The sequence below is a fragment of the Rattus norvegicus genome, chromosome 5 (genome assembly GCF_036323735.1).
Source record: "Rattus norvegicus strain BN/NHsdMcwi chromosome 5, GRCr8, whole genome shotgun sequence".
NCBI lineage: Eukaryota > Metazoa > Chordata > Mammalia > Rodentia > Muridae > Rattus > Rattus norvegicus.
The window spans coordinates 166,049,882-166,067,054 of NC_086023.1; the positions used below are offsets into that span (position 1 = coordinate 166,049,882).

General features: G+C 41.3%; 1 protein-coding gene and 1 long non-coding RNA gene across 7 annotated transcripts in view; one reads left to right on the forward strand and one right to left on the reverse strand.

The window, feature by feature from the left end:
- Positions 1 to 17,173, forward strand: part of Rere (arginine-glutamic acid dipeptide repeats) — a 331,790-nt gene that overhangs the window by 1,112 nt on the left and 313,505 nt on the right. Inside the window, exon 1 of one of the 6 annotated variants that reach the window (XM_063287069.1) lies at positions 10,957 to 17,031. The exons of the other annotated variants lie outside the window; for them this stretch is intronic. The gene's annotated coding sequence lies outside the window, so the exon portion shown is untranslated. Of the gene's footprint in view, positions 1 to 10,956; positions 17,032 to 17,173 lie in introns of those variants that run through there. 6 annotated transcript variants of the gene reach the window in all.
- On the reverse strand, positions 954 to 10,604 carry LOC134487042 (uncharacterized). The gene is made up of 2 exons (XR_010066759.1): positions 10,021 to 10,604; positions 954 to 9,792 (listed from the first exon to the last, which is right to left on the reverse strand). It is a non-coding gene; the product is annotated as an uncharacterized LOC134487042 (long non-coding RNA).

Here is a 17,173-nt window from a genome sequence, read left to right on the forward strand (position 1 = left end):
AAGAAAATGATTCATTGTTGAATAGTTATTATCCTCTGTCTCTTTTCCAAGGTTTGCTTACATTTTTTTTTTTTTTTTTGATTGCAGACTTCAAACATTGATTTCAGCAGAATGTGCCCTTGAGAAACTGGGTGCTTTAAATGTTTCAGTATGTGCTGCTATTTTAAGGTGGATTTGAAAAAGTAGTTTTGTGTGAATCTTGAAATAGCCTTCTGCAAAGCAATTCTTAAAACACAAAACAAAACAAAACAGATTAGTGAGTGTGAACTTGGTGCATTGCAAAACAGACATTTAGTGCAGCTCAAACGAATACATCCTAGGTTTAGATTTCAAACAGCTTTTATAATCGCTTTCCATTTAAAGAGAGACCTTTTTGTCTGGTGTACACTGGTTTCTTTAGTCTCAGTTTGATGGGGGAGGGGAGAGAGAGGATTGGATCTATACAATAATAAAATCATCTTTGGCTAGATATCTCCTTCAATGGATTTGCCGAGTTAATTCCACCCTAAATTACAAACCATCTTTGATGGCCTAGTCTGGGTGAAAGCTTGACTTCCAATTCTCTCTGTTGTTGAGGTCGAAGGGAAGAGACAGAAGCAGACACACACACAGACACACAGACACAGACACAGACACAGACACACACACACACACACACACACACACAACACCAGGCTGAGGGCTTATTGTTCTTCCATACAGACATTCATTCTCTCACTCCCATATTTGGGACTAGGTCTGCACAGACAAACACAGCTCTTTGGGGAGGGAGGAGAGAAGATGGGGGATGGGAAGGTGCTTTTCCTGTTTAGTTTTCTTTCACCCATTGCACGTCTGCTTTTTTTTTTTTTTTTTGCAATCTTGCAAGGCAGATGAGTGCATGGGACACTAAAGGACACTCTGGAACACGTTAGGAAGACTCCTGTCTCCCTCCCTGCCTTTGTAGCCCTGCCTTTTGTTGCTTGCTTTTCTGTGTAAAGATAAACTCTGCCATGGCCTTACACTCTCTGCCTTCCCTTCCTCGAAACCCCAGACTCTGTGAGGGACAGGTTTGTTCTTGTTCACTTGATTTTTTTTTTTTTTTTTTTTTCTTTTGCTGAGTGTGACCAGGGCCTTTCTAAGTAGAAATAGGTTGTCTCAGTTACAGTGATAAAGATTGTATTTGAGGTTAATATGTAGCAGTGTTTGTGTGTGTGTGTGTGTGTGTGTGTGTGTGTGTGTGTGTGTGTGTGTGTCTATTGATTGATGGTGCTTGACTTATCAATATAGTTTTTTCCCTCAACAGTGTTTTAAGAAAAGATCTGGTTTTCTGGCTAGGGGCTTTGGTAGAGGCCCTTTGGAATGCTGGACAGGGCTGAGAGTCCACCTGGCTAAATCCTGCTCTGGGCCAAGGATGGAGGTTAGTGTGAATACATGTGGGTTGCAGAATAGCACCTTCTACTGGTTAATTGCTTTGACGATCCAGTGAAGAGGATGGGGGAGGGGATTAACGGCTGAGGCTTAATGATTTTCTTTTAAACACAGCCGCTGTGCCTTTCTGCAAATGCCACTTCCCCAGGCTGCTAATACAGATGCCCTTTGACAGGCGCACTCGCACTGCAGCCTCATTGTGTTATTGGCTGTGTCTCGACATTAATTTGTTCTGTTATCAGGGGTATTTTCACATTGTGACTTGCAAGGACTCCTTTGAATTGATGCTCTTTCTTTTTGTGAGAACTGTATTTTGTCTTAAACTAGAAAACGGAATAGGGACTCATTTGCACTCCAGGTGTAGGAGACTGTATACACCAGCAGCTCTTTAGGAACATTTTGGTATCATTAAAAAAATAAACTTAGGGAAAGTAAAATCCTAGCATCAGAGATTTCCTCTGGGATTTAAACATCCATTCCCTGCCAAAGAGGCTGAAGAGAGGTTGGGCTGAGGACTCTCACTGAAATCAGTAGATCTGTGTAGCTAGTGGTGCAGTATCCCATACTGTTTTCAACAGTCATGTCAGTATTAATAAACAAGCCTGAAGAATGGCTTGGGCCTTCATTTTTTTTTTTTTTTTTTTTTTTTATAAACTAGAGGCTAGCAAAATTTGACTGTGTATACAGATTAACACAGAAGATTATGAATAGCAGAGTCTTCTGAATGTATGTGCGATTTCATAAATAATCTGTTGATAAATGCCTCCCATGAGTTTATCATCATGGGTGCAATGACCAGTTAGAGAGGGTTGTAGCTGTAAACGTCTATTCTAGACTGGTCATTCTTAAAGCCATTGCTGGTTCATTTTAGTTCTGAAAGCTTGATACATAGTGCCTAAGGTTGAGCACCTTTTACAGTGCAGTGTGAATGTTTCAAATGTATTTATTTAGTGGGAAAATACTCAGGTAGCTTCAGTTCAGTGTAGGTTCTGTCAGTGTTTGTTGAAAACAGACTGGAGTATCCAGAAGCCAATTTAGGCTAAAAAGGTTAACTAAATCAAGAAGTAAAATATCCCAGTGTCTTTTCACTTAGCGGGCAGTAAACCAAGTTTTTAAAAAGCAAGACAGTATCCACACCAGACCCTGCAGTAATGTCCATAATGTTGGGCTGGGACTGAAGAGCAGGGTCAGGTGCTAGAACAGGCATCCTGGACATGAGCTGCACCGAAGACCCGTGTGTGCTGAGCACTACCATGGACGTTCTGAACACCTGCTGCTCTAAGATTGGTTTTGAATGTTTCACATCTTGTTGAAATCTCAGTAATCAGTAAAGCATTTAAGTAGTAGAATAGGTTGTATATTCGGAGCTCCTTTGGGAGCTGTGTGCTTTCCTGCTAACTGCTTTTGGCAGCTACTTTTACAATTGATTCAGAGGTTAAGATAGCAGGAAATTCATTTTTTTAAGTGAATTGTTAGTTCACCAGGCTGTGAACTTCATCTCTCTTCCTCTTCTCCCTGCCCTCCTCCAGGTACACATAAAGGGAGAGAGAGAGATTGCACTACCCTGTTGTTCTGTATAAGTTTTCTGGTAGCACTGTACGCTAGACTGTAGTTGATCATAGGATTTTAACCTCGAGAAGTTTTTCTTGAATCATGCGTAATTATTAATTATTGGCACCCTAATAGTTATTCCACAGTTGAAGCTTTGCATATCCTATTTAAGTGTGGTTTTTGGCAAGCATGTTAGTTTGTACTTAGCTTGTCTAACACGATCCTAGTGTTTTTTAAGTGAGAAATGTGCATTTAAATATTCGTTACAGTATTTCTAAGATTGCTTTTGCCATTTCAATGAACATCTGACTACAAATAACTCAAGTATGCCCAAATATTTACTAGCTTGGAGTTTTGGTTGGATTTTCATAATTAATTAATACATTTTTTTGAGGCAGGTATTGGCTATGTAGCCCATGTTGATCTCAAACTCCTGGCAAGCCTGCTTCAGCCTCCCGAGTGCTGAGATTATGGGTGTGTGTTTCCATGTTGCCCTGGAATTGTGACTTACATAAATAATTTGTTGCTGTGCCAAGTAATTAAGGTATAATTCATGTTCTTGTATTAGGTAACTGGGTCAGATAAAACTGCTAACATAAATTCCTTTAATCATTTTTTATTTTGGGTTGGAGAGATGGCTCAATGGCTAAGAGTAGTGGGTGCTTATCCAGAGGACCCAGATTCAATTTCCAGTTTCCACAGGGTGACTTCCTACCATCTATAACTCCAGCTCTAGGGAATCTGGCACCCTCTTCACACCCTCTTAGAACACTGCACACAGACACACAAGGAGGCAAAGCACCCAAACACATTCAATAAAAAAATAAAGCTTAAAACATTTTTTAAACATTTTATTCAACTGTGGTGGCATTTGAATTTAATCCCCTGAGAGGAAGGAAGAGACAGTTTGATCTGAGTATGGTGTAGTAGTGAGTTCTAGGTCGGTCGTGCTTCATAGTGAGACTTTCTCTCAAAAAAATTATTAAACTGCGTGTGGGGTCATGGTTGGATACATACTAATCTGTGTGGGTACCATGTATACATATGGAGGTTAGGAACACTTTCTGGAAGTCAGTTCTTTCTGCCATGTGTGTCCTGGGAATTTGACTGACTTTGTCAGGCTTACCAGGCAAGCAGGCTCCATTACCAGATGAGCCATCTTGATGATCCATCAAAGTTTTTTTATGTGTGTAAGCAAAAGGATCTGTTTGTGTCAGTGTAAAAAGAAAGTTTTTTTTTTTTTTTCCCTTCTTTTTGAGGCAGGGCTTTGTGTAGCCAGGCTAGTGTCAGACTCAGTGTAGCTCAGGATGCCATGAACGCTCCTTGTACTTTGTGTCTTTACCTCCTAAGTGCCAGGATTACAGCATTAGGTCTGTTGTGGTTGCTCTTTTGAGACAGGCTTTCTCTGTGTAGCCCTGGCTATCTTGGAATTCACTCTGTAGCCCAGGCTTGCCTCAAAACTCAGAGATCTACCTGCCTCCGCCTCCCAGGGGTAGGATTAAAGGTGTGTGCTACCACCTGGCTAGAATTGTCTTTAATTTGGTAAAATTTGCTAATATATTAACAACCATAAGCAGTGTCTTTTCTGTGAAGTCTTTATGTGGTTATATTACAAAATAGTATTTCTAGTTCATAGAACACTAGTTTGAGGAATCACTGTAGACTGTTTGTTCTGACGTTGAAGGCATGGTCATGTCCTAATTTTAAACTAGTTATTATGTGACTTTTAAGGACTTTGGTTAGGATGTTGTGATTGCTCAGAACATAAAACATTCGAAGTCTTTTCAAATACTGGGGGAAATTGGAACAGAAATTTAAGCTCTTAAAGGTCAGGCCTCCCAGAGTATAAACCTCTAGGTTTGTCAGTGCCTCCAGCGCTGGAGTAGTGAGCGTCAGGGGTCAGGGGTGCTGGTCCTCTGAGCTTTAGCAGCCTGAGATGTTTTGTCACCTTAGCAGAATCTTTTGAGCCTACTACCCTAGAGAAGGGCTGTGACTAGCAGTAAGGACGCCATTCTAAAGGGGACAGTGTTTGCACTGTTGGCTTGAACTCACCAAAAGGGAATGGTGCCATGCAGCATGTTGAGACAGTCTTAGCTGCTGAGAGCCTCTTCTGCAAAAGTTCCTTGCCAGCATCCACTCACCACAACATGTAGGGGCACATTTCTTGGCACCTCTACATGTCACCCAGTCTCCCAGAGGACATCCTTTCCTGTGTCAAGAGTGCAGTGTGTGTGTGTGTGTGTGTGTGTGTGTGTGTGTGTGTATCAGAGACAGTGTGGATAGGCAGGAATGCAGGCTTGCGTCTGCATGTATAAACTGTCTACTGCTTGTATAAACTGCCTGGGGCAGCTTGGGAAACCTCCCTTTGTGGCAGAACCTGGTGGCTCTGGGAAGTATATCCACCCTAGAGCAGTTCTGATTAATGAGTCATGGGGTGCAGGGGCTCTGGCTTGTAGGTTTAAGTATGTTTCATGTATGAAAGCATCATTTAGGTATATATATATGTGTTTGTGTGTGTGTGTAATAATTTATTTATGTACATTGGTATTTTGACTGCATATGTCTGTATGAAGGAGTTGGATCCCTTGAAACAGGAGTTATAGACAGTTATGAACTGTCATGTGGTTGTTGGGAATTGCACCTGGGTTCTCCAAACGAGTAGCCAGTGCTCGTAACTGATGAGCCATCCCTTCAGCCCCATTTAGGTATATTTTAACTGGCGCCTCTTAGTTCATTTTTCATTGATGCTGGTGATAGAAGCCAGGGCTTGGTTTGTGTTTAAGCCTGTGCTCCATTACTAAGCCGTGCCCTCAGCTCCTGGATACTCTTTTTTGGAGTACCAATAAGTCTTTATTTTCCCAGGGAAGAAAAAGTTTTATTTTTTTTCCCCAGGGAAGAAAAGTTTTGTTTTTTTTTTCCCCTGGATACTCCTTAAACCCAGACTCAGTGTCCCTCCCTCTGCTGCCTCACTGTCTCTCCATGTCTTTTCTATGTGGGTCACAGAAGGGTTGAAATCACGTTGACCTGCTGTCCTGTTCTCTCTGGCAGGGTTTCTACTTAAAGCTAGCTGGGGGGGGGGGGGGGGGAAACTAGCTGGGTTAGGTTAGGCAGTAATAGTCCAGCTCTGATTTTTAGTGAAGAAGTCATTTTGCTCAGTACTGGATAGCCAGGGCCCTCCTCCTAATTCTTTGCCCTTAACTCAGCTGTTTATCTCTGCTTCCTTTGTGTGGTTACGCTGTTTCCACTTCACTAAGGACTCTATCTGTAATTAAAATTTCCCAAGAGACATCTGATAGGCCCTTAGTTATTGCGGGCGTTGGCTAAGGGCTTAGGGTCAGGCTACCTCATAAGCTGCTCTCAGCCCTCCAGATGGGCTACACTTGGGCTAGGTCCTCACCTCTCTCTCTCAGCTCATGTGCAGGGACATGCTAGTGAAAGTCATTCTGTATGTCTGGTCTAGGGAAAGCGATTTCTCTGGTTTTTGTTAGAGACCTATTGATTTTTCCCATCTTCATTTCTGTTGACATCTGCTTTGGTTGTTGTTGGCTTTTCTAGCTTATTCTGTTTAATAGTTACTATGTTTTAAGAAGTTACATAGTCATTACTAAGCACATACCATCTTTTCATTAGGTGAGGCCTTTTGTTAGGTTTGTCTTTTTCTTTTTTCTGTAAATCTGTTCACCTGCATGCTTGTCTACCTACTTGCTTTTCTAAGTCAGTGTTTGCCTAACTGAACTAAAGGCACCCTATTAAATTGCAAGGTTGTAAGTATTCTGCAGTCAGATTGATTTATAATGTATCTTAGCCCATTAAAGTCTTAAAAATGGCATGGTATCCAGTTGGGATTTCTCAAGAGAGTTAAACTTGAGAAAAGGATCCTCCTGCCCTTTAAGAATGTGTGTAACCGGGGTTGGGGATTTAGCTCGGTGGTAGAGCGCTTGCCTAGCAAGCGCAAGGCCTCGGTCCCCAGCTCCGAAAAAAAAAAAAAAAAGGGAGAAAAAAAAAGGGAGGAAAAAAAAAACAAAAAAGAATGTGTGTAATCGGGGCTGGAGGGATGGCTCAGTGGTTAAGAGAATTGACTGCTCTTCCAGAGGTCCTGAGTTCAATTCCCAGCAACCACATTGTGGCTCACAACCATCTGTAATGGGATCTGATCCCCTCTTCTGGTGTGTCTGAAGACAGCTACAATATCCTCACATATATTAAATAAATAATATATATATATATAAAGAATGTGTGTAACCTTATTGTATACTAATGTTCTGTAGGACATATTCTGAAATATGTATGTAAAATTTAATACTGTCTTGACCTGAGACTGGTTCGTTTTCTCCATAACAAAGGAGTAAGTTGTGTGGTACCACAACTGTAGCAAGATGTCTTAGAGGAGAAAAAGTGCTTAGAGACTACAACTCAAGTTTAATCCACAGGATTCGTGCTGATAGGAGAAAACAGATTCCTGAAAGTCCTCTGCCTTCTCTGTGAACTTTATGGCATATGCTCCCTAATAAATTCTTTTTTCCAAGGTAAGGTTTCTCTGTGTAGTCCTGGCTGTCCTGGAACTCACTCTTTAGATCATGCTGGCCTTGAACTCATAGAGATTTGTCTGCTCTGCCTCCTGAGTGCTGGGATCAAAGGTGTACGCTACCATCCCTGACTAGAAATACAATTAAAAAAATAGAGAGGTTGTGATAATTACCCTGCTTTTGCTTTGTTGCTCAGGCAACATCCAAGGTAGACAAGGCCCGGCTCTTTCTTTCAGTATACATGGTGTTCTTCTGTGATTGTATTGGAACACAGTATTTATTACCTTCCTTCCTTCCTTCCTTCCTTTCTTTCTTTCTTTCTTTCTTTCTTTCTTTCTTTCTTTCATTCATTCATTCATTCATTCATTTTTTTTCTTTTTTTTTCCGGAGCTGGGGACCGAACCCAGGGCTTTGCGCTTCCTAGGCAAGTGCCCTACCACTGAGCTAAATCCCCAACCCCTATTACCTTTATTTCATGTCTGATGAATCAAATCAGTAGTTTCCTTTTACCCTACTCTCTTATGTAGGTTTCTTATCTAATGAGAGTTCAATCTCTTCAGCTTCTACAACTGCAGTAAGTCTAGAGTGGGCAGTGCAAGAATCTTTCAACACACAAAATATTAGGGTAAGCCTAGAGATCTGCAGAGATGAAGACAAGCTAGGAACTAATGTTTCTGTTGAGCATTGGTACTACCTGAGCGGATAAGATGTTAGGGACGAGCTACCCGAGAGCTGTGTGGCTGTGTGTGTTGCATATTCAGAGTGCCTCAGAACATGGTCGCAGCATAGTGCTTGAGAGTGGCTTAGCTGAGCTGCTCCTGCACAAGGATTTCTTGAGGTTTCCAGTTAAAGAGGTTAGCTAGGACTGGAGGATCTGCTTCCAGTATGTCTCAAGTTGGTGTGGGCAGGGAATCTCCAGTTCTGGCCACATGGCCTTCTCCATAGTGTTAATGGCATGGCTCATGACATAGTATTTGGTTTTGAGCTTGGGAACACAGCCTTTTTTATGACTTAGTCTTAGAAGTCATATATCGCCCCCACACTCATTTCCACATTTCTTTGAGACAGGGTCTCACTGTATAGCCTTGACTGACTTGCAGCTGGCTACGTAGCTCAGGCTGGCCTTCAGTTTACTGAGCTCCACCTGCCTCTGCCTCCTGAGTGCTGGGATTAAATGGCTGTGCTAGTATGCCTGGTAAGCATCATCTCTTCTACTGTATTGTACTAGTTGGAATCAGGTCATTAATTAGAGCCTGCCTCCAGGGAGTGAGTGACAGCTCTTGAAAAGAGCAGCATCAAAAAGTTTGTGAGAGGTTTGGGAGATGGTTTCACCAGCTCTTCTTCCAGGGGTCCCAGGTTCAATTCTCAGTATCCACATGGTGGGTACTAACTGTCTGTAACCCCAGTGTTCCAGAGGATACGGTGCCCTGTTCTGGCCCCTGAAGGCATTGCTGCATGCACATGGTGTACAGAAGATACACGTGCAGACAAAACACACATACCTGAAAACCAAAATCTCAAAGGTTTTACAAATTGTGAATTTAATTTTAAACTACCACAGGAGTGCAGAGGAGAGAGAGTTACGGCAAGTTAGATGGCCCTTTTTCTCCATGGATTGTTATCGTGAGGCACTTGCCTTACAGTAACTAGAACTAGTTATTGCTGGTTCTCAGGAGAGTAACCCAACCAAAACCTTTCACCAGTCATCATTTTCCCCCTACCTTTGCCTTGTTGAAGTATCATTTACTTTCTGCTTTGTTGTTCCTGGCTTATTTCTTTATGTCTGTATGAGTTGTGGGCTTGTATGCATTTGGTGTGCATATGGCTGAGCCAGAGGTGATTCTCTCAGTTACTCTCTACTTCATTGCTAAGGCATAAACTCTCCCTGAACCCAGGGCTAGCTGGTTTAGCCAGGCTGTCACTCATCTTGGGCTACCAGCTTTATATATGAGTGCTGGAGAGTTAAGGTGCTTTGGCTGTGCAAGCAGAGAGCTAACTCCTGTGGTTTGTCTCAAACACTCTCCTCCCTCTAACCCTCTACCCCCAACCAAACCAAACCAACCTGTATGGTTTCCTCATTCCTACTTCCTAGTACCTGTTCTTTTTATTCCCCTACACAGGGTTTCTCTGTGTAGCCCTGGGTGACCGGGAACTTGCTCTGTAGACCAGACTGGCTTCAAACTCAGAGATCTGCCTGCCTCTGTCTCCTGAGTCCTGCTTTAAAGGCTCATGCCACCACACTGAACTCCTAGTACCCATTCTTACGTTCTTTAACCTTCTTCTTAGCCATTTTGTCACTTTATACCTTCATGTTTATTTTTTAAAGAGATTTCTTTTTTTTTTTTTTTTTTAAAGATTTATTTATTTATTATATATAAGTACACTGTAGCTGTCTTCAGATACACCAGAAGAGGGCATCAGATCTCTTTACAGATGGTTGTGAGCCACCATGTGGTTGCTGGGAATTGAACTCATGACCTCTGGAAGAGCAGTCGGGTGCTCTTAACCGCTGAGCCATCTCTCCAGCCCCCACCTTCATGTTTATTTTATTAAGAGTTGTCGTTTAGCTCAGTATAGTGGCATATACATGGGGTCCTAGCATGTGGTAGACAAAACAGAAAAATTGATGCCAGTTTGAGGCCAGCCTAGTCTTCATGATGAATTCTAAGCCCGCCAAGGCCACCATAACAAGATCCTGCTTCGAAAAAATAAACAGAGCAAACCAAACCAATCCCCAAACTTTGTATTTTGGTGTTAAGTGTTTCCTCCCACTAGATTATAAACCCTTAAAGGCAGAGTTTTCTTTGAATTGTATCAGTCTACAGACTCATATTTAAAATTAGATGTATTCTAGAGTTATTTGAATCAAGAATGGGAAAAATGCTGTCAATTGAGCTACATTAGACCCCTCTCTAATTTAGTGGTGTGCACATAGAGAGTCTGTGTGCCTTTTCATCATGCAATGTGCTCCATCTGATTTGGCTGCCTTCCTTTTTCCTCTCTACATTTCCTTGAAAACATGTTTGAGGACAGATCTTAAAAGCAAATTATTTTCTCTTAGAGGAACATTGCTATAGGCAGTATTTTACTTAATGATGTAGTGTGAACAGTCTTAGTCACAGCCAACAGCACAGGAAAAGCTGATGTTGCCACAGACCTGTAGTCAAGACAGCCCAACCGTGTTCTAATTCCACCAAGCAGGTAGGACCTCTTGTAATCTTTGTAGTATGTGTCATATACCAAAATATTACTCTGTTTCATCATTTTCACCAAAAATGTGTTAACTTCACTTAAATTTCCTAGGTTTGTTTGTCGTTATGGGTGGGGGGGTTGGGTGTATGTGTTTGTGTATGGAGGCTGGAAGTTAACCTAGGTGATGTTCATGGTTTTATTTATTTATTTATTTATTTATTTATTTATTTATTTTAAAGATTTATTTATTTATTATATATAAGTACACTGTAGCTGTCTTCAGATACACCAGAAGAGGGCATCGGATCTCTTTACAGATGGTTGTGAGCCACCATGTGGTTGCTGGGAATTGAACTCATGACCTCTGAAAGAGCAGTCGGGTGCTCTTAACCGCTGAGCCATCTCTCCAGCCCTATTTTTTTTAAAGATGTTTTTCATTAATTCATTCATTATATGTGTGTGTGTGTGTGTGTGTGTGTGTGTGTGTGTGTGTGTGTGTGTGTGTGTAGGTGAGTGCATGGCATGATGTTTGTGTGTAAGTTAGACTTGATTTTTCCTTCCTTCATGTGGGATCCGTGGGTCTGATTCAGTTTGTTAGCATTGACGGGCTATCTCACTGACCCCCACATCATTTTCTTTTCCTCTTGACACAGAAGAACTATATGTAACCATGTCTGGCCTGCCCTGTCTCCCAAGTGCCAGTGTACCACATCTGTGCCTGGTGCCTGCAGAGGTTAGAAGAGGACATTGTATTCACTGGAACTGTAGTTGTGAGCCACCTGATTTGGGGCTAGGAAGGGAACTTGTGTTCTTACAAGAGCAGCAAGCACCTTGCTGAGCCATCTTTCCAGCCCTGCAAGAATGTTCAGGTCTTTATGGGTCTTTTAAAAGTTTTGCCATGCATAAACAATTTTGGGGACATATCTGCTTAGAATATGTGTGCTGTATGTTTTCTTTTATCTCTTTCTTCCCCTCCCCTCCCCTCCCCTCCCCTCCCCTCCCCTCCCTTCCCCTTTTCTTTTTTTTTCATTGTTCAAGACATGATTTCTCTGGGTAGCCCTAGCTATCCTGGAGCTGGAACTCACTCTGTAGACCACGCTGGCCTCAAACTTAGAGATCTGCTTTTCTCTGCCTCCTGAGTGCTGGGATTAAAGGTATCTGCCACCAATGCCTGGCTACACTGTAAATTTTCTGATAACAAATAACTTTCCTTCTCATAGCTCATGTACCTTTGGTTTTTACAAGATAAGATGTATAATTTTTCATAGTCTTCTTTACCCTAGCATACAAATAAACTTTGGACAGTTATAGAGTTGTCATAAATTTTAGTTTTACTTTTGTTTGTAAATTGCCAACTTTGATCCTTGCAAGGTTCTGAATGTGCTATTAGGTTCTAATTTCTAAGGACATTTATTTGTTTATTTAGAGACAGTCTTGGGAGCTGGAGAGATGGCTCAGTGGTTAAGATCACTGACTGCGGGGTTGGGGATTTAGTTCAGTGGTAGAGTGCTTGCCTAGGAAGCGCAAGGCCCTGGGTTCAGTCCCTAGCTCCGGAAAAAAAAGAACCAAAAAAAAAAAAAAAAAAAAAAAAAAAAAAGATCACTGACTGCTCTTCCAGAGGTCCTGAGTTGAAATCCCAGTAACCACATGGTGGCTCACAACCGTCAGTAATGAGATCTGATGCCCTCTTCTGGTGTGAGTGAAGACAGATATATATATATTATATATATATAATATATATATATATATATTATATATATATATTTAAAAAAAAAAAAGACAGTCTCATTTTGTAGTCCAAGCTGGTCTGGAACTTAGGTAGATCTGGTTGGTTTTGAACTCCTGATTCCAGTCTTTCTGCTTCTATCTTTCTATAGCTCCAAGGCTTTCCTAAAACCATGTATTAAGGACTGTAAAAGGGCTTAGTCATTAAGAGCACTTAGTGCTTTTTCACAGAACCTGAGCTTAGTTCCGAGTACCCATATTGAAAAGCTCACAAGTGACATAACCTTAGCTACAGGGAATTCATTGCCCTCTTCTGGATTCCATGGGTACCTGGACCCATGTGAGTCTGTGTGTGTGTGTGTGTGTGTGTGTGTGTGTGTGTGTGTGTGTGTGTGCGTGCGTGCGTGCGTATGTGCGCCTGCCTGCAAATGCAAGCAAATTCATGTGCTAGCACATACCTTTAACCTCAGAACTTGGGAGTAGAGGCAGGCTGGTTTTTCTGAGTTTGAGTCCTGCCTGGTTTATAGACACAGTTTATAGCTAGGGCTGTGTAGAGAGACCCTGTCTCAAACAACAATAACAACTCTTTCAATAAATAAAAACATTCCTCTATTAAGAAACTTGTCATAATCTGGTTGAGAACTGAGGTGAGGTTATTTACAGGTACTGGCACCTGAATATTCATAGACCGAGCTCAGAAAGGCCTCTGTGTTTGTCCAGTGCTGTTCCAGAACCATCCTGGCCATTTGCACAGTCACCTGAATTTAATCTCAGAATTTGGGAGGCAGAGACAGGTGGATCTCTGTGAACTCAAGGCTAGCCTGCTCTACATAGTGAGTTCCAGGCAAGCTGTAGTTACACAATGAGATAGACCTAGAGGTACTGAGTTCAATTCCAGGCAATATGGTGGCTTACAACCATTTCTAACTCATGTTTTAGGGGATTTGGTGCCCTCTTCTGTCCTTCAAAGGTACGAGGCATAAACTTGGTACACAGACATACATACAGGCAAAAACACTCAATACAAATAAAGTAAAAAATTTAAAAAGTTAAAAAATAAGGAACTGGTCATGGCAATTCCCTTTGTGGCAGGCAGCATGTATAGGGAGGGAAGAGGGAGGGAGGGAGGGTGCCTAACCTTCCTACTTGTATATTATGTCACATGTAACCATGAGCTAATTCAATACATAGTAAAAACCTGTCCTTTCATTTTTTTTGTTACTTTTTGCTCTTCCCTTTTTCTATGCTTTAGTGACATAAGACTTAATTTATGTAAGAAGTGGTGCCTAGGAAATAACCAGTATACAAATTGTGCCCTTTGCAGCTGCTCCTGTGATGAATTTTCTCCATAATGGAAAGATAAGGCTTATACACAGCTGGATCTCTGTGAGGAAGTCACCTTGAGAGGTGGCGATGCTGTGGTTTAGGGAAGAGAATGATCTCTGGCTGCAGGAGTCAGGGAGGATTTGGTATAGGAGGCGGTGTTTAGCCCGTGTTCTGAAGGATCGGCAGTATTTGGACATGTGGTAAGTAGCTAAGAGGATTTTAGTCAGGAAATTGCGTGGAGCAAAGGCACAGAGGCCAAAATCCAGGGACATGCTGAGTACTTTGGCTGCTTCCATGATGAGGATTATCAAATTGTGTTTCGATTTTTTTCCCCCCTTCCATCTCTCATCTTAAAATTCTTTTAAAATGTCCTGTAGTAGATTCAGGGAGGCCTAGTTTTTCAACCCAGATAATTTATATTTGAAGCTGTGACTGGCAGCTGGTCAAACTGAGTTGAAAGCAGGTGGGAAAAGAGATGCTTGGGCTGACTTCTCAAAGGGAGTATAACCTGGTCTGGCTGGGACTTAGAACACCAGAAGGGACAGTTGGATTCAGAGTGTGGATCGCTTTATTTAATGGCTACAAATTACACTTATAAAATATGTATTCATTATAATCATGCTGATGTAATAAAAATAGGCCGTTCATTCCTGGAAAACTGTCCAGATGGTTTTTGTGCATATTTAAACATTAGCTTTGGTTTTTTGCCTTTTATTTAATGTATTTTTGTTTAGGTTGGTGTCTTTGTTTTTGTTTGGTACTAGGTGTGGAACACAATATCTCATGGATATTATTAGGCAAGCACTTTACCAATGATACTACCTTACATTCCTAGCCCCATTTAATATTTCAAGTAGATATTTCTCAGTTCAGTTCTTATAATTATGCTTCATCTATGTTTTGGTTTTTAAATAACTTGATTGTATGTTTGTATACATTGATGGATACAGAAAATGCTTTTGATTTTTTTTTTCCCTTTTACTGTCCTCTTGTCCATATCATTATATACTTGTACAGGTCTCAGGAATAATTTTCAGGAATATTTCTTGAATTCACGAATGTGCATTTTTGTTTCAAAACCTGCTGTAAGGTAGGAATAGTAGTATGTTTCTGTAATCCTAGCATCCAAGAGGCAGAGGCAGAGGCAGAGGCCGGCTTATCTGTGAGTTTGAGGCTAGCTTGAGGCTAGCCTGTTCTACATAGTGAGTTCCAGGACGGCCAGGGCTATGTAGAGAGACCCTGTTTCATTCCCCCCCCCCAAAAAAAAAAAACCACCAAAAGAAAAGCCAAAAATCAAACCAACCAACCAAACAAACAGAAAACCAAAACCCAAAACAACCCAGATAACAACGAACAAAACCCTCCAAACTCCACCAAAACCAAAATATAAGTGAAAAACTATATTATCCTGTAAGATTTTCTCATGTTCTCACAAACCTCAAGTATTATAGCCATTTAATTGTTAATCTCATAGGTGAATGAATGTGCAGTATTTTATCTTAATTTATATTTTTGACCATGAGCAAAACTGATGATTTTTTAAAAAGATTTATTTATTTATTTTTTATGTATGTGAGTACACTGTCACTGTCTTCAGACACACCAGAAGAGGGCATCAAATTCCATAACTTGTGAGCCACCATGTATTGAACTCAGGTGGAAATTGAACTCAGGACCTCTGGAAGAGCAGTCAGTGCTCTTAGCCGCTGAGCCATCTCTCCAGTCCCTGGTGGTCTTTTCATACATAAGAATTTAAAGGTAAGCAGAGGCTTACAGAGTACTTACCTGTGAGTACTGTATCTATTGCAGTGGTTTTCAACCTTCCTAATGCTGCAACTTTTTAATATAGTTCTTTATGTTGTGGTGACCCTCAACCATAAAATTAGTTTCATTGCTACTTCATAACTGTAGTTTTGCTATTGTTATGAACAGTAATGTAAATATCTTATGTGCAAGATGTCTGATACTTGGCTATTGTGAAAGGGTTGTTGGTGGGGTTGCGGATTTAGCTCAGTGGTAGAGCGCTTGCCTAGGAAGCGCAAGGCCCTGGGTTTGGTCCCCAGCTCCGAAAAAAAAAAGAACCAAAAAAAAAAAAAAAAAAAAAAAGGGTTGGAGAAATGGCTCAGTGGTTAAGAGCACTGACTGCTCTTCCAGAGGTCCTGAGTTCAATCCCCAGCAACCACATGGTGGCTCACAACCATCTGTAATGGGATGCTCTCTTCTGAAGTGTCTGAAGAGAACTACAGTGTACTAATATATAAATAAAATAAATAAATCTTTAAAAAAAAAAAAAAAGGGTTGTTGGACTTCCAAGAATTGCCCATCTGTTTGTTTGTTTAGGGGGTTTATGTAGCCCAGACTGCTCTTGGACTCACTGTATAGGCAATGTGGTCTCATGTATGACCTCACTGCTCCACCTCTCAGGTGCTGAGAGTACAGGCATAGTCACTGTGCTTGCTTAGCTGCTTCTTTATTTTTTAAAAACAGTCAAGAAATGGCTAGGGCTTGGCTCAGTGAGTGGACATGTGCTTAGCATGTACAGTACTCAACAGCAAAAATAAGTACGTCAATGAAAATCTCCCACACTAAAACCCAGTGCTTAGATAAAAGTAACATTGAATGGCAACTGTTATGGTTTGGATGTGAACTCTGCTATAGGCTCGTGTGTGTGAACATTTATTTGCTCCCTACTGGTGTACTGTTTGGGGAGAGTGTGGATCGTTTAGGGGGTGGACACTGCTGGAAGAAGTTGTTATGGTGGGACTTACTAGGCAATGCTCTGTCTACTCTCAGAGTGCAGCAGGCAGCATGTGCTCACTTCCATCACATGGACCAGGATGGGCTGTACCTTCCCTGACTGTGAGCCCAGCTACATCCTCCTCTGAGTTGTTTCTTGTTAGGTTTCTGTGGCGGGACCATAAGAAATTCAACCAGCACACTAGCCATTGCGTGATTGATTATACTACACACAAACACCACTGAGCCTGTGGTCTTCTTTCCAAACTTTTCTGAGGAGCGGCTCCAGATGGGAGCTGAGATGCTGACACCTTTTCTGGTTTTCCAGTCTGAGGCTTTTCTTGATAGAGAGGGCAGCCAGCCTGGTTGGGTTCTGAAATGGAGTTATGTGTGACAACTGCTTTGGAATCTTGAAGGTGCTTTGGTACTGGATAGGGAGTGGGTAGGGAGTGATTTTTTTAAAAATTTATAGTTGAAACTGATTTTCAACTGCTCGAGGTGAAAGTCCTGAATATTTCCTGAAAGTAAGGAAGTTTTCTGAGATGAGAAGATTTTAAAAAATAGGGTAAGTGGTTTAAAATTAGGTTTTTAAAAAAAGCACAGTGATTAAGTCCCTTGTTACTCCAGCCTTTTTATTTATTTATATTAACATTTGAGATTTCTTAGTAAAGTATTTGTGTTTCTAGTGAGTTGACCAAACTGTTCCC